This window comes from Zonotrichia albicollis, chromosome 14, assembly GCF_047830755.1.
Source record: "Zonotrichia albicollis isolate bZonAlb1 chromosome 14, bZonAlb1.hap1, whole genome shotgun sequence".
In the NCBI taxonomy this organism is placed as follows: domain Eukaryota; kingdom Metazoa; phylum Chordata; class Aves; order Passeriformes; family Passerellidae; genus Zonotrichia; species Zonotrichia albicollis.
In genome coordinates, this window is record NC_133832.1 from 8,377,004 (window position 1) to 8,399,549 (window position 22,546).

The 22,546-nt window shown below is 40.1% G+C and overlaps 1 protein-coding gene across 3 annotated transcripts in view; it reads left to right on the plus strand.

Moving 5' to 3' along the window:
- Positions 1–22,546, plus strand: part of MAMLD1 (mastermind like domain containing 1) — a 244,679-nt gene that overhangs the window by 104,519 nt on the left and 117,614 nt on the right. For 2 of the 3 annotated variants that reach the window (XM_074551736.1, XM_074551739.1), the window contains exon 4: positions 14,519–14,592. The gene's annotated coding sequence lies outside the window, so the exon portion shown is untranslated. Of the gene's footprint in view, positions 1–14,515; positions 14,593–22,546 lie in introns of all 3 variants that reach the window. The other variant, XM_074551738.1, reaches the window with a different exon arrangement.

Consider the following 22,546-nt stretch of genomic DNA (forward strand, 5'->3'; position numbering starts at 1 on the left):
ACATCCTAATTATCTTCTTCATCTCAAAATGGAGCCCACAGCTTTTTGTATCTCGTGGTGAATTCCTGAGTATTGGGAATGTGTTCAGGTTTTATGGTGATGGTTATTTTAACAAAAAATGTTGTGAATTATATTTGGATTCTTAAGGTGCTCATATGAAATTGTTCATGTTTCATCTATCCTGACTCCGCATCCAGAAAACATTTAGGTCCTTCCCTGCCTTTAGTCTTGTTTCCATGAGATGGAAACTCAGAGCATGTGTTGGAACCCAGCCATGATGTGTGGTGTGTGTGGGTGCACCCTGTGGGTGCACATCTACCCTGCATCTGTAAGGTGAGATGCTGGGACAGGCAACATAGTTTGTCCTCTCCTGATGCCTGACTTCTCAAGGAAGTTGGAAGCAGCTTAGCAGCTCTGTTATTCCCAGCCTAGTGGATCCAGAGCGTTCCTGGGGTACTTCTGAGAAGGCTCTGAGTCCTGCCTACATGGTTGCCTTCAGCAGCAACATGATAAGCAGCAGCTTGTAGCACCATCACACCCTCCCACACTGGGGATGACTAGAATGTGCAGTTGTCTTCCTTGTTTCCTAATCTAGTACATGATTTTATTGCCCTTGGATGCTGCACTGATCCCAGACACGCAAACGGATCTCACACACTGTTACAAAGGAGGAAACCCTGAGAAATGCTGCATGTCTAGAACTTTAGCAGAGTTGCTGCTTAATGGATTCTCAGGATCACATCTGAGATGTGTGATGTACACTTATGTTGTATGCGGTCATTTTGCGCTTAAAGAAGAATTTTTATTTTGTATGAATGGCCTCGGCCCAAAATATTGTCTAAACACACAGATGTTATACAGTCTTTACTGTGATTGCTTTCTGCAGTTTTGGAGCTGTTAATTTTAGCTCTTCATTTCCACAGCAAGACCTTTTGGCATCTTTGTGGAACAGGAGCAGGGTCCTGAATTAGCACAGCTCCATGGTACTGGCAGGGTATAACTGAAGGAAGGAAATAGCTCCCCTGGTACGTACTTTTACTGTAAGCAGCACAGGGATATTTGTTAGGATTCATTGAGGACTAGAGGCTGTAAGAAGTGTGGTGTACTGCAGCTTCCCAGCAGAAGACAAGGGTATGGAGGCTCCAAGGGAAACAGACAACCTGTTTAATTCTCATAATGCTTACTGTCCTTTGCTTCCAGCATGAGCAAAGCAGTAAATGTTGAACAAAGCAGTAAATATCAAGCAAAAGATGTTGATTTGTATGCGCAGCAATTGTTGGAATAAAAATCAGTTCAGACCCCAGTGACTCTTGCCAGCCCTTGTTATGGCTGTAGAGATCTGAATTCACAGCAAGTAAATACAACTGAAAATTCAGGATACCATCAGGTTGTAACTCCAAATAGATCCTTCTCCTTTGCAGAATTGACTGGAAAGTTTCCATGGGAGGAGAGAGGCCTCAGGGGAGCAGGACCTGTGGAATTGTGTTGTGTGGGGAGCTGAATCCCCCACCCTGAGATGCTGCTGGCATTTTATTTGTTGTTAAGTAACACAATAATCTGTTGCAGAGAGTACAAAATGAGAACTCTGTATCAGAGTGTAGATGCCAGACATGCATTAATAAAAGAATGAATGAAATTAATAATTTATATGTCGCTGCTTTTACTTTTTGGGTGGGTTGTTTTTGTCTTTTTTTTCTTTTAACACTAGTAGAAGGACATTACCATTCAAACTGAACTGGAGTGAAATTACTTCTACTACAGATAAAACATATTCAGATGAGCAGCATGCTTTCCCCACAAAGCTAACTGCAATCCCAATTAACACTTCTCAAAACTGAATTTTTTTCCCCCTGCTTCCTAATGAGGTTTTTTCCTCCCTGCTGTCTTGATACAAAGCTTTATGCCGTATGAGTGTGTTCATATGGTGCTTGAGTGCGTTATCTGACCTTGATTGGTGTTTTGGGAGCCAGTTAAATAGATTACATAGAGGTTACCTTGACAACTGTCTTTGCTGATTTAGCAATGCAGTTCATTCTTGGGCACAAGACTCTCAGCAACTGTGGAATTCCACTGACTTCATATTAATCATTAACACAATGTTCTGGAGAGGCTCTGCCGAGCTAGCAATAAGGACTGTATTGAAATTATTTTTTTAGTGGGTAAATGTTATAGACCAAGATATGTTTACAGTATGAAATGTTGTTCACAGTCATAAAATGAAAATATATGTTCCTGTTTATTTTTTCTCTCTCTTCTAGTTTCAACAATAATATTGGAATAATAAATCTCCTATCATGTCTGATGGGAAAAGATGGTCTTTTAAATGAAACTCTTTCCTTAACATTGATCTTACACCATACCTTCTTTTAGGTCTGTGCTGTAACCTCGCAGGCATGACAGATAGTTAAATTCAGTGTGCAAAAGCTTATAAGCCTGGAATCTGATCTCTATTAACTTCAAGGAGATTGCTTCTGATTTACATTAGTCTTACATATTGGTCAAAACCTGGTGCATTTCAAAAGATCTTGGTAGACAAGACAGGCACTTTCTTCTTGAAATCTGTTGTCCAGAATTGTTGACAATAGGTTAAGCATTAAAACTGTTGTGTGATCAGGGCTTTGGGCTTTTTCTTTAAAATTAATATTATTGCTCTTAAGTACCCAGCTCAACCAGAATTTTGCAGGAGGATGTCAAGATTCCAGGACTGTGTTTTATTGCAAGAGACTGGAAACCTTGTGGAAATTAGACAAAGTTTTTTATGAATTAAATATGAAAATGAATAATGTAGTCAGAACAGGGGCCACACCATGGTTTTTCTTCCACTGTGATATTCAGTGTATCTTATAATGTCTTTTCCATTGTCTCCATTTTCCATCTGCAGCAGTGTATGGCAAGTCTAACAGCTTTTTTGGGTTGAAATTGCCTAATTGTGAAAGACAAAATGTCATGTACAAAGCCAGTAGAGAACTGAGTTGAGGTCTGTGACACATGGATTTCACACATGGAGGGAGATTATATGGGGCTTATGGGTAGATATATTGGGCTAAATATTTTTCTAGTGCTATCAGGTAATGAAATATGAAGCTTTTCTTTTTTAACTGCCATCATTAGGTTTCAGAGTTAGTCCATTACAAATAAAAAAGTCATTTGTATTTCCTGGAGCAGTTTCCTTTTAAAATGCAGAAAGACAGAATTAATCATGGTGTCTTCAAGTCCTGATTGTGAGTTACTGTTTGCCCAGTTTGAGAAATATTTTCTTTCAACTGTAATTATACTGAAGAATAATTTCTCCCAGATTTGTTCTCCCATTCTTTGAGCAGTTTGTTGCTGGGCCAGTGCCACAGGCATGAGCCATGTTTTTTGTTTGGGGTGAGGACAGTGCACACATGGCTGGACCTGTGGCCTCTGCAGCTACTGAGGATTTTTCAAGGTGTTTTCTGCAGAGTATGAAATGCAATTGGAACTCTTCTCTCAAGCAGTGTCTGAGTATGGTCTCATGCTCTGTTTACAGCCAAGAAGGACCCTTCCCTCACTTCAGCACAGAGGACTCCACATAACCACACAAAGAGGCAGTTCTATCCGAAGAGCTTTCAAATTTTTTGGAGACAGGTATCTACAGTCATTCATGAATGGCTTAGTGAGAGATGATATTTGCCTTTGCACTCCTGATTTTGTGTGCCCAAAGCTTCCTTGGCATGCTGACAGCATTGAGACAAACATCAGAGGCATAAGTCAGTCAGAATAGCCAGCAGGAACTGGATTGTGTGGCTGAGTTACTGTACCCAGATAGGTGATCCCTGTACCCAGATAGGTGACCCTGTTCCCGAATAGGACTCTTCCCTGGCCCCCTCCAGCACAGCTCTTCTGCATGCCAAACTTAGGACTCCTTAGCATAAAAATACACAGGTCTGCTGCTGGAGCCTAATTTTAGACATGCCCCAAAGTACCTCTGATACAGTATACTGATATTTATTTTTGCTGGTGCAGGTTCAGAATCAGTCTGAAGCAGTTTGGTGGGGCTTCCTATTCAGAAGAGCGCTCAAATCCTTCACTGCAAGAGTGAGTGGAATTGCTCACAGATTGCTTAAGGAAAGAGGAACTTTGTTACTAGAGATTTTAATCTGTCACTTTAAAAGACAGTGATTATTTCCAATACATGCTCTAGGGTGTTTCACAATTGGCAAGGTTGATTTGTTTTGGAGGCCTGTAGCCCTGCAAGAATTCAAAAGTAGCACACTTTGGGGCTTCTAGTTTTAAGATACAGGGTATAGCTGATGGAGATTTCCTTGACACAGTTTCTTTTTTATTCACATCGAATGGGTTTGACTGTTGAGCGCAGAGGTGCCCAGCTGCCAGTCACTGATTATGTGGTGCAGGAGTATTGGTCCTCATGGAGAAGGAGATGGAATAGCCAAAGTATAAATAGAGACAGGGTTGGTTTAGGGGTTTCTATCATAACTAAGTTCCTTTTATCAAAGGAACCTACAAGCATGAAATAATTTAACTTCTACATTTTGTACTGATAGGATTTCCAACTATTTTTGACTCATTTTAAAATGCAGGGGTCAACAGAAGTCTTATTTTAGGAAAAGATCCATTGCTAACTGCTTTTAGCCCTATGTAGTTTTTACACCCATTTATTCATTCCTGCAAGCTGTGACCTCATGTGATCACAATCCAATCCATTTGTCCCATCTGCACTTCTGTCACTGCAGGAAATAAGGGAAATATTTCTGTCTCTCATGATAAATAATTATTTCCCTTGTTCGTATGTGAATGTCCTGTGGAAACCCAGTGGCCCCATGTGCTGATAATTGACACGTTTCAGCATTCATAGGGAAAAAAGGGCTTCATAACTATCAAATTTTCACCGTTAGGAATTTTAAGAAAATGTGTTTTGATGCCAAGTATCTATGCATATCAAAGTTTAATGACTAGTCAAGACAAACATCCATGGTAACATCTGGGATATATTTATGCTTTAGCCATTTAACCAGTCTGGTCAGAAGTTTCAAATCTATGTCTATCTGGGCCTGAGAAAATTTTTCCAATATTATTAGATATAGTGTGAGGTCTATAGACCTGAGATTAATGGCTGTTTGAAGCCTTTAAATTTCTGCAGAAGAACAAAAAAGCAGAAATGTTCACAGACTCAGATAATGAAAGAGTCACTCATGGATTATCAGGAGGATATTTCAGCAAGATACTGTAGAAATTATGTTAAATTATGAATAGCAGCCACTGTGGTAAATTCTCAGAAGGTATGGTCAAAACTATCAATACTGAAGTTATGCAAAGAGTTAAATAGGGTTTTCTCCAGGCTGATGAAGCAAATGGCTCTGGAACCTATTAATTCTTTTCCCAGAGAATACTCCTGTGATATTAGTGTCTGGTGTCTGATGGGCTTTGCACTAGAACAAAAATCATGTTTAGATGCTGATGCTGGAAGCTGCTCTAACTTATGCTTTGGGACTGTCTAGCAATTAGGTTGGGATTGGGGGATTTCTAAAGTCACCTTTGCACCTCCTGTTTTGAGCTGCAGTCTGCTTTTTTATCTTGTCTCACACATCATACTGGGGGCTGGGATTAGAGCAGTAATTTACTGTATTACTTTTCCCTACACACCAATAAATAGAAAACATTTTGTATTTTTTACAGATTTACTCTTTTGAAATAACTCCAGAATTTAGGATTTATCCAATATTTGTCTGGGAGGAAAAAACCTTTGCAGACTTTCGTTGTTATATATGTTTTTCTAAAAGAGCTTTAATGGAACAAGATAATTCCACCTGTGTGTCATCATGCAATGTAAGGGTAGAGTTGTCAACAGACTGCAGGGAGATGAGCACTCTGGTTTCCTTCATATTGAAGTAAGATATATGTGTGTTATTTCCTTACATGTCACCTGGAAGGTTTCCCCTGAGTATTGCCAAGTCATACAATTAACACTGCTGAATTCCCCACAAGAGTCTGCACTTCTGATTTTGAACCCACACCAAGACAGAGATTCCAGCCCCAGACCAGCTTCATTGACTAACACCAGGTACAGGTAAATAGAAAACTTGTACATGTTTATGTACAACAAAGGCTTTGCTAAAGCAAGACAGAGCACTAGCTTAGAATACAGAATGATTTCTCCATCTTCACTTTATTTTTCCTTTTCTCAGAGGGTGGGGAAATGGGGAAAAACAACCTCGCAGGTCAAGGTTGAAGACTTTGTAGTGCAGAACAACAAAGCTTGACTGTGATAATCTACAGAGCACCTGCCCTGAGGATAAACAAACAGTTCACATTTTTCTGCTTTCAAGTATGGTATGAGCAAAATAGCACAAGCAAAAGATTCTTTTGAACCTTATAGGAAATAAGGAAAATGGAAATCTTAAGAACAAACAAAGTATTTATATTCTGTGCTGGATTTTGTAATAGAAGCTGCAGCATGCAAATCAAATTGATCAAAACCAACCATGTCATAAACCATGATTGGATCTGAGACATGAAGGTATTCTCCCAGTTTTTACCAACTCATTCTTGAGCTTAATTTTGTCTTCCATGCCCTGTACCTTGCTGATGGCAGAAGCACACTGCTTGCCTAGTGAACCACACCTGAGTTTAGTCCCTTAAGCAGGGTGATTTTTCCAGAAGTTTTCCTCATTGCTGTGCTTTAATATTCTTTCCTTGTACTCCAGAACATGGAACTCCAGCACTTCTTATTCTTTATAGCCTGAATAATCACATTTTTAGACTCTGCTGTTCTAAAGCCTAGTTAGTAGAATTTTCAAAACTAACAAACTACACACCTGTCACATGGTCCATGCTGATCATCCCACAGACATGCATGCAGACTTTTTGTCCCTCTTTTGCTTTTCTGTTGTTCAAATATGGTGTTGATGAGACTCCAGGAGAAGTCTTGCATGATCTCTTCTCTGTGCATGATACACTCTCCAGCCTTTGTGAAAATGTTATTTGGGATAATCCTTCAAGAAAAAAGTTTCCCTTTCAAGTCTTGGACTTGATTTCCTAGCACAAACACTGAGCAAATGGGCTTCTGATAACTTTAATTTTACTTTAGCTGACATTCCAAATTATACAGAAATACAGAATAACCGAGAAGAGCATTGACAGACTGCATAGGGAACCATTAACCAAGAGTACATGGTTAAGCAGATATATTGAGCTGTGTGTTGCTGAAACACAAACTAAGTGAAAGGGAGCACAAACCTTAGGAGTTCACATCAGGCTGAAAAGCAACAACCAAGTCCAGCAAACAGACACACTTGGATTTCAGGAGGGCAGACTTTGTCCTGTGGAGGAGACTGGTTGACTGGTCCCTTGGAAAGCAGTCCTGAAGGGGAGTCCAGGAGAGCTGGACATAGTTTAAGAAGGAAAGTGTAAATGCACAGGAGCAGGCTGTCCCCATGTACCAAAAGACTGTCCCAGCTGCACAGAGATATTTGGCTGTAATTCAGGAACAAAAGGAAAATTTATGACTTTTGGAAGAAGGGGCACACAACTCAGGAAGACTACAGAGATGTCATGAGATTATGCAGGGAGAAAATTAGAAGTGCCACTGCTTTGACACCATTTCCCACAGCATTTCCATGGAGAACCTGGTTGCTCGTGCCTTGGATGGGTGCGTGTTCACTGGGTAAAAGCTGTCTGGATGGCCAGGCCCAGAGTGTGGTGAGGAATGGAGTGACATCTAGCTGGGGCTGTCACCAGTGGTGTGCACCATGGCTCAGCATTGGGGCCAGTTCTCTTATCACATCTTGGTTGATGATCTGAACCAGGGGACTGAGGGCATCCTCAGACGTGGGTGGGAGGAAGGACCAAGGCGGTGACCATCCCTTGTGCTGGGAGCTGGTCTGGCCACACCTCACATCTTGTGTTCAGTTTTGGGTCCCTCATGACAAGAAGGACATTGAGGGGCTGGAGTGTGTCCAGAGAAGGGAACAGAGCTAAGGAAGAGTCTGGAGCACAGGTGTGATGAGAAGAACCTGAGAGAGCTGGGGGTGTTTAGCCTGGAGAAAAGGAGGCTCAGGGGGAGCCTTATCACTGTACAACTGCCTAAAAAGAGGTTGAAGTCAGGTGGGGGTTGGTCTCTTCTCCCAAGTAACAGGCAATAGGACAAGAGGAATTTGCCTCAAGTTGTGCCAGAGGAGCTTTAGATTGGGAAAAATTCTTTCACTGAAAGGGCTGTCAAGCACAGGCTGCCCAGAAAAGTGGTTGAGTTACAGTCCCTGAAGGTATTTAGAAGATGTGTAGATGGCAGTTAGGGTCATGGTTTAGTAGAAGACTTGGCAGTGTTGGGTTAACTGTTATACTTGGTGATCTTAGAGGTCTTTTCCATACAAAAAGATTCTATAGTTCTAGACTTACTGGTGTCCTGAAAGCTGTTACAGCCTGGCTCCATCTTGATCCCACTGGAAATCCCTAACAAAATTCCTATTCATTTCCATTACTGAGTAATCCTGGGAATTGATGCTTTATCCTGGCCTTAGAAAATTCAGAGCCAGCATGGTTAAGGGATAAGGGCTTTTACCTCAGTATTTTAATAAGGGTCCTTCTGTGCACCACTTCAGCAAGGTGGGGTGCACTGCAGTGCACACACACAGCAGATCACCTATACAATTTATAGACTTTACAGATTAGCAGATCTAACAAGGATTCCCCAATGGGAGGCCTGGATGAATGGGGTGATATTCCCCCATCTGTGGAACTCCCCCCTGGATGGGCCAAATCTCAGTTTACGGGGTATGTTCTAGAGTTGACCTTGATTTCCCAGGATAGTGTGGGGTTTTCCAGCCTCCTGCTGTGAATTAGGGTGTTTGGTCTCGTGGCCTAACAGAATACTGGGGCTATGCTAAGTTATCAGACTTAAGGAGTTACAAGTATGCATGCTAAGAATACTGAGGATACATAAAAGTTATATAAAAGGTATATAAAAGAAAAGGCAAAAAATCATCTTGGCATCAGAATAATAGAAACATTTATATGCAAAGAAAATGTGTGTGTGTGTTTATGATTCTCCTCTGGGTTCTATTTTCTGTAGAATCAAAGTCCCAGTTCCCATTTCATGATGGATCTAAGTCTTCACTTCTGTTAGCACCACAGAGAAATCTCTGACAAGACAGATGTCTGCAGCCACCAGAAGCCTTAAATTGAACACCTAAAAATAGAAAGCTGCAGAATTTATAAATATTTTTGCAAATCAACCTTTTATAACTACCCTCCTTTTGTAGCAGTGGTAGTTAGCATTGAAATCCAAGTATATTTCAGCAAAAGAGAAAGCTGACCAAGCAGCCCAAGAAATTCTGCAGAGTTCTGCAAATTGCAGGAGGCCCAGGGAAGGAAATCACTGCACGCCAATTTTTCCCACTGATTTCTATTGTCTCTACTTATCATATGTAACACTAGGAATGCAGTGTGGAGCACTCTGTCTTCTCCTCAATTCTTATGTAGCTAATAGCCTGAATATGTTTTATGACTTTGTACTCTCATTCCATAATTTATTTAGTTAGAAAATGCGATGTGCCCTTTATTCTGTTTGTTCACAAATTACGGTGGAGAAGGATCGGCCGGTAGTGTAGAAAGCTGGTATTGGATCTGCTAAGATCTCTTCCTGTTCAGATTTGCTTTCTGTGGCTGGAGGCTACTCTTGATAGTTATTTGGAATGAAATTTTGTTCATCCCCTTAACAAAGAGATAGTTGGTTCCATTCAGTACTGCCATGAACTTCAGACAGTGTTTATATAGCGTGTATTCAAAACACGCCAGCTATTTCTTACCATCACGTATTTTCTCTGACCATGAGCTGGGCTTCTCTTTTATCAGAGGGCTTCTGTTTACCTGGCATCTCTCTTTGTTCTTTTGGATCTTTCTCTGCATAATCATTCCCTACACTGCCTGAGCAAATATGATTGTGAAGAGGAAGAACTGCAGAATTTCCCTGCAATGGTTTCTTCAGCTTTTCTTCCAAAGACTTGCTCCTGTGTCCCTGTCTCTCACCTGAGGTTGATAATCCTTTCTCTACTTCCCTGGCTCCAGCATGTGGACATTGCTGTGGAGCCCATGAGCAAATCACTGTGGATTATTTCCATTTATATCTTATGTCTCAGCATACCTCCTCATTGGGACTTGTCTCCTCTCTTGTGCATCCCATAACCCATTTCTTCCTGGTTTCACATTGCTACTGGAGCAGTCTGTGCCAGGTAGCAACAAATTCAGGGGACCCTTTAAAGTAGAAAGTTACTTAACCCAAGAAATTTCACCTTTCAGGAGAGACCTTTGCTACTGAATAGATCTTTTTAAATTGGTCTCTGTTACCAAGACTTTGCTAGGGAAGTCAAACCAGTAAAAGCTCCTTGATAAGCATTGAGTGCTGTGTATAAAAACTGCCTGTATTGCAAACCAGACTTCTCTAATTATGTAAACCATCCTGCAGAAGATTTCTTTTGCTGCTATAAATTGTGCCAGCTCAGGTGATTTCCTTTCTAAGCTATTTTGGCAAAATGCTACCTGTGCAATGCTTTGTAGGCTGAAAGGATCCCTTATAGAGATTTTTTTGGACCAGGTAAATTTTTCTATTGGCCTGGTATGAATATCTATGCAAATCTAACTTGGGTCATACCAAAGCCTTTGGCTTAGCTGCAGGAGGGGGAACACAAGAGAAAGAAAGCAAGAGACACTTCTATGGCAGCCAAAAAAGCTCCTGAAAGATCTCAGTATGCCCAGTTCCAATACTTTGCTAAGTACATCTACTGTCACCAGAGGATGTGAGCACTGACAGTACCTGTCCTTCCTCAGCTGGCTGTTGAAGTCATCATGGACAAGGCATATTTGGTATTTTCTTATGCTTATGCAGGCCATTGAAAATGCTGGGCCAGATGCACAGGTCCTTTAGATTAATGCCAGTGCACCTCTTTGCACCAGCTGACAGGCTAGCCCATAATGCACTAAATGCTATTTATTATTTTATTTTGTTTGCTAGAGCGACAGTGGAAATGACAGTGATACACAGGTCAATTCAATCCTGCTGACATAGCCTTCAGGGGCTTTATGTTGGGGGTTTTTCCCCTTCTCCCAAGAGAATCTCCCTTGCAGTTTTATATTTGGTAAGGTTTATTAAATAAGCTCAGCATATTAGCAGTCTCATAAGCTTGTTATTTTTTGTATCTCTTTATTTCTTTAGCTTTATTAATCATCAAGTTGCTAACATGAAAAATGCACTGTAAGAATAAATAATCATTATTATCAAAGTGCTTTTATAAAATGATCTGTAGGATTAAATCCTTATTAAAACAGCATTATTGGTCATGATTATCATTATTATTACATATTAATTAGTCGTACCAAGATAGTGCAGCTTTCAGAATTATCTTTACCAAAGTCAGTTAAATAAAGGTTTCAAATTGCAATAGATTTAGTGGTTTAGAACATAGTACTGGGATTATAGATAATATTATTTATTCAGTTCAGTACTTGCAAAGAGCTGATGATGTGCTCAATGCTGTGCACAGCAGAATTTGCTGTCTGAAACATATACTTTAAGAAAGGGAAATGATATAGTTGCATTAGAGTACAAGGGTTTTTTTTCTGAAATCTGGGAGTTCAGTGTTGTTTACGGCTCTGCTGCTTCCTGTGTCTGTTAAATTTTGTGCTTTGTCATTTATTTAATCTTTCTCTGACTCAGTGTATTGATATGCATAAAGAACATTCCACTAATTAATCTGAGTACAGCATTTTAAATTATAGGTGCCATATAAGAGTGGAGCATTTTTTCCCATACCTGAGCAGAAGCTGCAGCTGGCATGGATTGCCATGTCTGTAAACTCTCCATAGATGTGGTGCCTGCTAGGTTAATGTAACTGTGAGGTGATGTGATGGGCAGATTGTGTACAGCACACTTCCCTCTTTTTCTTTTATCTGAAGTGATGCTATTACTCCTGCCCTTTGATGGAGTAACCTAGCCAACTTCAAGAGACATGGGATAAGAAAAGACTGACAAATAAAATATTGTTATGGCAGGTGTTGCAAGATGGTACCGTTATATAAAGTCATGCCTTTTTTTATTTTTTCCCCACCTTGTTATGTGAGCAAACATTCAGTCTTGGGAAGACACAATGTGTTTGTAAATTTTCTTTTGCAAGGTCTTGGGTAGAGAAAGTCAAACAATTCATTTTGTTGCCTCAGCCTGTGGATGGAGTTGTTCTGGAGACAGATACTCTCCAACAGACAGGCATTAGTACTTGGCTAAATTCCTGAGCAGAGCCATTGCCCCCCTGCTGCCATCTTTTTTCCAGATCTAATTTTGCTTGTTGCCTTCTCTCTTTATGTCATGCCTCAAATTTAGCATCCCAGGCTCTTCAGGGGCAGGACTCTGTGTGAGATACAGAAATCCACCTTAGGCACTGATTCTGCCTGCAAAGCTGGACCAGGTGGGGAAGTTAAAAATGCAGTCCCAGGAGCCCCCATATTGAAAAGGGAACTGGTGGGTGAGACAGGAGCAGATGCCCCAGGGAAGGACAGTTCTGAGTGCATAGGTGTCACCTGGGATTCTGAAATTTCCCTTGAAGGTTAATGCTCAAAGGAAGCTAACACTTCTCTACCAAACAGAGTGAGGAAGAAATAATTTCTTTTTTTTTTTTTTTTTTGGCTAATTGGACATCTTCTAGGAAATGGAAAGCTAAATGTCCCTCTGCTAAATCTGGCATATAGAATTAGATTTAGGTCTCAGAAGGGCTCTGCCCACCAGGATTTTTGGGTGCTGTGGGCTCTCTTAGCCTCTTCCAGTGTCACTGCCACAATTTGTGTTTTATGCAGTGGTTGAATTACTCGATGAGATGTCCCAACTTTGTCACTTGCCATGTGAGTGATATAACATTGTTTTATAGGATATTCCTGTCACAGCCTTTTCTGAATGTTTTGGAAGAGCTTGACACTCTTAAGAGATGGAAGAGATCCAGGCTGAGTTCCCCATCCAAGAGAGGAACAGTGGGGTTTAAAATGTGCATCACCCAGGTCACAGGCACATACCCCAGCTCCCACAATCAGGGTTTAGTACTTGTTTAAAGGTATTGACTAAACTGGTCCCTGCTGGTTGGTAAATACTCTGTGGTGCTCAGTAACCTGGTCTAGATTCTTGCCATTAATGTGCCACAGGGGGCTTAACCTATTATGGACATAATGGCTCTTCCTTTAAAAGCACCAAGCTCCTCTTGCACTCAGTGTGTTTTGGGGTATGCAAGGAATGCACGAGCAGGCTGCTGAGAGCAGCAGCCAGTCATTTGAGCAGGCTGAACTTTTTGCTTGGCTGCTCTATTTAAAATGGGTACCAGTGGAGCAATAGATTGGCATCTGATGTTAGTTAGGAAAAAAACCCTACACACTTAAGTGAAACAGTAGCAAAGTGATTTTTTGTAAATCTCTGGAATTAATAATTACAGCTATTTGAGAAGAAAAACAGTATCATTCATACTGAAATATATTCTCTTCCTTCCCACAGGGGAAGCCTGTGTAGGTGTGGAGCTGCAGTCTGGGAAATTAAAAAATGCAAATTAAAAAATGCAAATGTAAAAGAGAGGCATTGCTTGCTGCAGTGCTCTAAGGGTTTTCTTGAATAGCAGCAAATTAAAGAAATTCTATGTAATCAAAGTTTATATCAAGCCTATGGAAGAAAAGCAGCATTATCTCTAAATATAGTGATAGTACTCTGCGCCTGATCCTTTGTATTGTGTACATATTACCAGTAAATTACAAAGCTACTGTATTATGGGTTTCAACAAGTCCTTGAAGAAAATGCACATTACCCTTTTATATGCCACTTTATTCTGTTGTATTAAAACATGATGATTAGGAAGGAAAAGGTACTTGGGCTACTTATTTTTTTCAGCTCAGTTCATTCAGGTTTCTTCACTCCATTTCCCTTTGCTGTCAGTACCAACAAGTGCTTCCCAACTGGAGCTTTTCGCTGCCAGTGGTAATACAGGTCAATCAGATAAACTGCACTGATTGTATAGAAAGTTTAGATAGTAGATTGTTCTGTCTTCCACATCCCCTCTCAATTTATCTGTATATAACACTATGCACCTGCTATTCTCAGTTTCACATCAACAACTTCATTTGTGATCTGTTTGCAACATTTCCCACAAAAGGCCAACCCAGCCCATCTAGGGGATAAATGCACATGCAAATATTATCTGTTCAGTGTTTCAAGATAAGCACAGTGCAGTGAGAGGGAAGGTAAGCAACATGGCCACTTAGGAACTTCCCAGCACAGGGGTGCAGAATGGCAATATCCAAATGGATTAACAGCACAGAGAGTGGGCAATGTGGCTGAGGAAAAGGAGAGAGAATCAGGCAAATGGTGCATCCTAGCAACATTCAGGTAACCTGTGGTCTCCAAGGCAATATGAAACTGATTTTGAGAGGGATGAGATCATTGCCAAGTAAAATGAAAAATAAGCTGTGATGGAAACTCACATTTATTTGATTGGTAATTACAATCTACTTTCTCCAGCAGAACTCAGGATATGTTGGGCATGACTAAGAACAGAGGGCCAGCCATAAACCACATAGCTGGGAGTTTCACCAAAGGTAAGGAAACTCTCTTTAGGTTTTGCTTCCTCTGTTTGAAAGAACTTGTATTGCTTTGTGCTGTGATGATTGCACCAGTTTTGTTATTTTTTTGTGGTTCTTGGTCAGCAAACTCAGTGGAGCCAGAGGTTTGCCCATGACAATCTCTGGGTTCCTGCAGAGATTGGGTGGAAAGTAAAATAGAAATGGAATGGAAGGTTGTGGAATCTTCTTCCCTCAAATGTTACAGGGGAAGTTTGCAACCACAGCAAGGTACAGAGCCTGGAAGTTGTGGAAAGTAGAGCAGATTTGTCTAAAAGCAACACAGGCTTTACACAAATGCTCGTGACCAGAGAATTCAGATTCTTTTGGCTGAAAATGTGCCTGCAGTCTGAGCTGTACACAGAATGCAGCTCTGGATTTGGCAGATTGAGTAAATGAAGACTTCAGCAGAATCTCTAGGTACTTGAAGAAACTAGGCCAAGAACAGCAAGGTAGATAGCCGCTGAATAAAATATTTTTTAGATCCTGATTTTAATTAAAATAAAGCATAACTACCCCATTGTGGCACCACTACAGTTTACAATTCTTTCTTCATTTATTTAATGAATCAAAGGAGATAAATCAGTACTTGCAAATAGTGCTTGCAAAGTCTCCTAGATTAAGAGACCAAACTCAGATAACCTTCACCAAATACATTAATAAAACCAGAATTAGCAAAATACCTCTATAGATGAAAAATACTGAAGGGATTTGAAAACTGCTCTTAACAATAGTTGTAAAAATCATATTTTTAAATTTAATACTGTAATATAGGATATGCTGCTTACTGTTCATACTCATTAGACAGGAGGCATTTGAATAAGCTATCATGCAATGGAAAAAAGGTGGCATTTTCGGAGCTATTATGACTGTATGATGTGGTGAGATGAGCAAAGATTCCTCCCAGGCATCTTCTTGAGATACTTCTTATATTTCAATAACTTTCCCTTTCTCTTGATGTGTCAAAGATGGAATTAGAACAGAGCTGCATTGACAGTGCAAAACACTCACAGGTAGACTGTAAAAATCACTTATGATGTGACCTTTAGTAGCTCAGGAGATGAACTCCTCCAATCCCAACCGATTACTGCAAAGGACAGAAACCAGCACTGTTTCTTTACTCACTGGATCTTGACAGACATTAGTAACTAGCCTAGCTCTACTCCCAAAGGGACAGTTTATTACAGAAGTACTTAAGTGTTTCCATGATTAGCATTCCAAATACTCCATGGTACCACATATGAAACACAGGTCTACCTCTCCTTTGACATTTCAGTCCTAAATTGAGATGGCCACTCAAATTTTACATTCTCTGCAGTGTGCATTTAGCAGCCCTGAACCTTTTCCAAATAGTCTGGCTTTAGCTGCTTAGAAGAATCCATTACTCTCAAATTCAAATACCATCATAAAAGCTGCTGTAACACCAGGGGTCCTCAAAAGGTCTTTGCCCAATTCACCTAACATTATCAAAGTGCTTGTAACTGGACATTTATGTTACATTCCTTATTTTAGTCTATTTTTAATGTAACTAGCATTGACAAAAGATGGTGATTTTCTCAAGGTCTTAAAAGAATCTAATATATCTTTACTATTGGGTCTTCTATTCCTTACAGTCATCCCTTACTCCTGACAGCTAGAGTCAACTTCTGCTACCAGTAGTTACTGGTTTTATGGGTGTCAGTATTAGCTCTTCTGAAGCCTCTAAAATGGCTAAAGAACTTACTGAAGTCATTATCATTTCTATGGCAAAACAAGTCGAGTTGTCAGGCTCATCCTTTTCAAACCAGCTAAATCATACCTTCCTGCCCTGACATCACTGGAATTACCCATCTGTTTCCTGTATTTTAGTGCCTTGTTGATTTGAGAAGTGCCTCACTCATGTTTCTAACTAAAAGTGATGTGCTGAAGCACATCTGCAGGCATTGAAGCAAGCTTGCAGCACCTATTCAGTGAATGGATTGAAGGACTTTTGCCTCTAAAGCTATTAATCTTGTACCTTCCAAGCAGAGAAATCAATAACATTTTGGAAAGTCAAATTGTTCATAACGGAACTGTGGGTGGTGTCAGTGCAGAAAAAGCTCACAGTTACTGGAAAATACAGAGGAATATATGTATTTATTTGATATCATCAGGAATGTACAAAATATCTGTAGCAAGACGCAAACAAGGAAATTTTTGTAAAAGCTGTGTTGGCCAAAGAAGGGGAGAAACAGATCTAAAACCAGAAGAAGCAGGGCTGTAAGAAGTAATAATTAAATGCACATAGTAACTGGAGCTGGACTACAGTGCATAACCTTTTCCTTCAAATGTGGATTGAAATCTTTCCAAATATCAATTAATCCCTAATCTACCATGCATTTCCTAGTTGCTTCCTGTGCATTATTAATGGACTGGTCACCCTGAGATGAAGGTAGGAAGTAAAAGCAATTAAATTCCTCTCCCACCCCTGCAGATACAATTGACCTAGAGGATTCAGCTACAAGTAAAAATTAAAAAGCTCCAAAAAAGAATAAGCATAGCTTTCTTGCTTGAGACCGACTGTACAGTCTAAAAAGCTGCATGCAAGAGCAACAGCAAGCTCCCTTTATATAAAATATTAAATTCTTTGATTTGGGGCTGATCAAGGAAAAAAAGCAGGTGCCCAGTCTCTGCTGGTTTTTCCTAGTGGTGTCCTGTAGCTGAATGAAAACTTTAAACCACAACTCCAGACACAGATTTTTTTCTCGGTGTAGAAAAGAAAAGCCCGTCTGTCTCCTGGGAAGTATTGATTCCATTTGAATTCAGAGAAACAATTTTAACTTCATGCTTTTGTGGAGAGTGATGGCCACAGAGTTTAGCAAGGCTTCTGACTGTGTAATACAGTTAACTCTGGCCTGAGAGGGATGCAGTCATCCTAGCCTGCAATTCCCAAACAGATCAGTCAGCAGTGGTAACAAGGAGAGCTCTGTGGCTGCTGTTTGCACTCTAAAGTTAAAGGTTTGTGTTTGTTTCCACTGTGTTGGAATGCTGAGGTGAAAGCTTATCCTTTTGCTCTGTTCAGCATCACTGCAGATAACATACTAGGCTAAAATAGGTGCATTTCTAAATCACCCTAATTATCCTTATGTGCAGGAAAAAAGTCTCCTAGCTCAGCCAAGCTGATGTTACCAAATTTGGGGTGCATGAAGAGCTGCCTGGTAAGGGAAAGAGGAGGAAAACACTGATTGTGCCTATCCAGGGAAGAAGGGGGAAGGGGTGTCATGTGGTTGTGTTAATGCACAGGTCACTCTGGACGTCTGTGAGTGAGATCCTGGGCTGTGCCAGCCTCTGTGTCACCACAAGTACTCCTCACTGTTCCCTGCCATGAGGATACACAGGGAGTGAACCAGTTCTGGCTCTCCCTGCCATGCAATCCTGCTGCAGCCAGGAGAGCACAGTGACAGAAACCAGGGAGGGCTCCTGCTGAAAGGGGGACCTGGGCTGGCAGAGGAGCCCAGCTGAGGGTGACTGGAATGGGAAACAGGAGGGATTTGTTTTGCACTGTAATGAAAAATAGGGGTGCAGAAAGGTGGCCTATTGGCTGAGAGTGAAGGGCCCATAAAACAACAGGCAGGATGCAAATTGCTATTGTCATAAAATACACTAACAAAATGATATCAAGTATTAAAAACTCTGCTTACATGCCAGCAAGAACTGAGTAAAGCCACAGAACACAAGCTTTGCACACAACACAAGATTCTTTGCCTTTTAATGAGACCATTGTACCCATTTTTCATAACAACATAAATTAAGGAGAGACCATCCACTTAGATTTTGAATTTCCATGTTTGTCAAACTGAGTTTCTAAAGTGGGAGGTTTTTTTGCTCTTTTTCTTTTAAAAAGACAAAAAATATAGAGATCACAGTATATTCTAATCACTTGTCAAAATCCTTTTTTTTAAATCAAAGCTATTGAATTTTCAAGAATCCTTTTTATGCATATAAATTACTGTGTTTCACTCTTCTATGATTTAAAACTGATTTTATTAATATTAGCCAAAATGCCGTCACAGACAGACCAAACTCTTGTGCCTTAACCCAAATCCCAGCTAATTATGGCTCAGCTGTAAAGTTATAAACCCTTGAAAAACAAGGTTTATAAGAGAAGTATTGACAGAGTCTTAACTATGGCCATGTGAATGGAGCCACTGTAATATTGTTTGGAAATAGTGTTCTAAAAGGGAATCTTTTATGAAAAGAGATGCCAGCTGTTCACTTTGGAAACATTTATTTCATTGGCTCGTGATAAAATTGGCTGCAAAAGATATTATTCTGGAACAGAGAAACTTCTTAATTTCATTATGACCTGAAGTCACTGAGAAAGACAGGATGCCTAAGAGCAGTGAAAAAGGATTGCCACTGTTAGTGTTTCTTATATTGCTTTTCAACAAATATACACATTTTCTTAGAATAATTCATGCTGGACAGGCCCTCAGAAGGTCATCAAATAACTCCTGCTCAGAGCAGAAGAAAACAACAATATATTGTTTTTATTTCATTTTTTGCAACAAATATTTTCTTTTTATTAAAAAGAAATCCACTTGATTTGCTTTTGAGGGAGCAAAAGTCTACAAGCATGGCTGGAACCCTCTGCCAACCCCATCCATGCTCCACAGCCCAGGATTGCATAGGAATAGGTGGAAAGGTGGCTGTAACCACAAGAACCCAAAACCTAAAGAGATAAGTAAGAAAAAAAAAGAAACAGAGGGCAATATGTCCTGTTGATTGGCTGATGATCTGCCATATGGATTGTGAGTCACAAAGGTTGCTGGGTCAGGGGGTGAGATCCAACATCTGAGAGTTGGCAGGGCAGATGCCACAGCTGAAAATGCTGCTCCACTGATACCTTTCTGCAGGGAACCGAACAGGAAATAGCTGCCTACCCTAATAATGAGATCTGGCAGGGGGCTCCTGTGCATCACATGGAGCTTGTTCACCTCACAGGAGAGGTGGATCTCTGTCTGTGCCCAGGGACACCCAGCTGTGAAGTCCTGAAACCATATTCTATATATTCTGTATTATATTATATATATCTTATATTCCAGCACATTTTAATGGTGCAAAAACTCTTGGAAAGGTAGAGGAGGAAAGAACTCCTGTTCCCTTGAGTTATTTTTCTGTAGTGTCCAGGCAGTGCTAAGACCCAGATCTGTGTGTGTTCATTCCTTATTGCTACATCTCTTTGTCCTTGAATAGTGCTGATGAACTTCTTGTACTGGCCAGTGTCTGCTGCTATTATTGACTGCAGCCTCCATCCTCTGCCATGTCATTGAACTCCCATCACCATTGGCTTCATTAGCAATTATTGTTTTGGTGAAAAAAATCCTATACCACGTATTATGGGATGACCTGAGGCCATTATGGAACTGAACGTTCCCATAAGGATAATCTAGCCACAATATATCAAAGTGCCGAGAAAATATCCTTTGTCTCAGGTCATGTAACCAATGTGGCTGTTAAATGTTTTAAAAGCAGTTATATAACTGGCATTTAAAATGTTTTATTGAAAACCCTTAATGCTACTGTAACTAAAATGACCTTTACTAGAGTAACACACATCACATCTTAAAATGGGATTTGATTAAAAATATCAAATGTTATAATGTGCTCATGGCTCTACATGTACCATCCTGTCATACCAACCACAGAGGCAGATGTACTTGCTTTGGCTCTTCAATGTCTTCATCTTAAATTTATAACCTAGTTACTTTACAAGGAATGATTATTATAAGCTTTTAAACATTCCTTGCAATATCTGACATATGAGCACTTTATTATTGCTATTTTTTTATGAACAGGTGGTATTTTTTAAGGCAGATGTTCCCAAACAGAGAGCATTTGATCTAGGGAGAGTTGGCTGATCAGAGGCTTGTCACTGGCTTCTCTTTCTTTCCGTGCTATGATTAGATCTTTCTGAGAAACAAAAAATGCATCCATTAATCTATACTGTCATAGAAGAAACCACAAAACTGCAAAAAGTAGAAAGGTGATTTTACATGGTAATGCAAAGCAAGGCAGCCATGATTTTTTTTTTCTTCTCTTGAAAGATTGCCCTTACTAAAAGCAATTTCAAAAGCCCAATAGAGAAATGTACACTTGAAAAAATATTAAATGTCGTGTTACAAGTCATATACTGCTGATGTCTGGAGTTTTGAACATAAAACCATCTGAATAGTAAAAGTGGAAATGTCTTTGAACCCAAGATAACAAAGCTAGAAGTAGAACAGATACACAAGTGGGGGAAAAAAAACCCAAACAAAACAGATTCCCTGAATGACAACTGAAATGAGAGATTCTTTTTAAAAATGGAGAAATGCTCTTGCTGAGACTATCTAGCCCACTGAGAAACACAATTCTTTTTTCACTTTCAAGTACTCTGAAGAGGGCTAGGTGGAAAAAAAAAACCCTACTCCAACAGATGAGAGCAAAAGATCTTTTTATCTTTCTATTTACTTTCCTGTCTAGTGGCTTTTTCCCTACAACCTCACAAGCAGCAGTCATTCCAAACATCATCCTCACTATTTTACAGGTAGGAAGTTGAGTCATAAAGGAGTAAAGCAGTATCCAAGATCACCAAGAAGGCCTGTTAGAGGAAGAAATCAGGAGCTGAACAGAAATCAGAGTCTGTTACACATGCTTTCATCACATAAATATTCTTCTCACCCCAAATTTCACTCCCAGTGCCTGTGAAAGTATCTCACTCATATTAAACTGATACGTGCAGAATGGACAAGACTTGTTGTACATAGGAGCAGGATTCAGGAATCCAGAGGATGAATTTGTTGCCAAGGTGTTCATAAGCAAACTGAACAAATATGTGGCCAGAACAGACATAAAACTTTGAAAAATAGACACAGAAATACTGAGGGAAAGTTTATCAGACGTGTTAAATAAGGGACAGGATTGAAATTTAAAGTTAATAAAACAGACTTGGTAACTTCCCCATATCTGTTCATGCTTTCAGAAAGTCCCCTCTAACCCCATGAATTTAAAAGCTACAGCTACAAGCTTTTAAATACCTTGGTGCAATTCTAACAATTGAACCCAATTGATCAGTTAAAGCAGTAATTTGGCAACTGCTGTGGCAAATAAGGGAGGGTCCTGCAGGGACACGAAGCTTTTGAGTTTGGGTGTGCTGGGAAAGAGGTGAGAGGAAAGGCTGAATAAGAAGGAGCACTGGGGGTCTGGAAACAATCCAGAGCACTGGGGGAGCCTGGAACTACAATGAGGAGACATGGGAGCATGAGATGAGTAAAAAATCCCAGCTAAAGAGCTTGAGGAATGATATTTCAGGTATGAAATTTTTTTCTTTGTGGCTGGTATTTTTGACTGTGAAAATTGTAGAGGTTGGCTGGGTGAGTCAGAATTGGTGCTGTTGTTGTCAGAGATGCTGTACAAAGAATGGGGTTGATTTCTGGAGCCATGGGAGGGAGGTGCCTTAGGAGAATATTTTCAAGTTGAAGAAAGTCAAGAATCCTGTTAAATGTGTTTAAACAAAAGCACAGAGAAGGCTCTAATGTTGTTTGTAATTGCACAAAAACCCTGAAAGTTGAAACCAGCCAAGTGCTGGAAAGAGGGAAGTTTGAGGGGGTTGGAAATAACTCCAGTTGTGAGGATCATACAGAATAGTCAGATCAGCATTTGTGCTCAGTCAGCCCAGGACTTGTCTGCCAGACAGTTTGATTTTTGCAAAGGGAGAACAATGGAATCATGCATGCAAAAAATGATACTTTGTCGAGGGGAATGCTTCTTGACCAAAGGGAAAAAGGGAAGATAGTCTAAACTGATATAAAACTTAAAAATGTGAGCAAGAAAAAAATAAGATAAATAGAGAAATAGAACAAGCATAAACAATAATAAATAACTCCAAAGGCACTGGATAAAGTAGGCATAATGGTGGTGGCAGCTCCTGTGT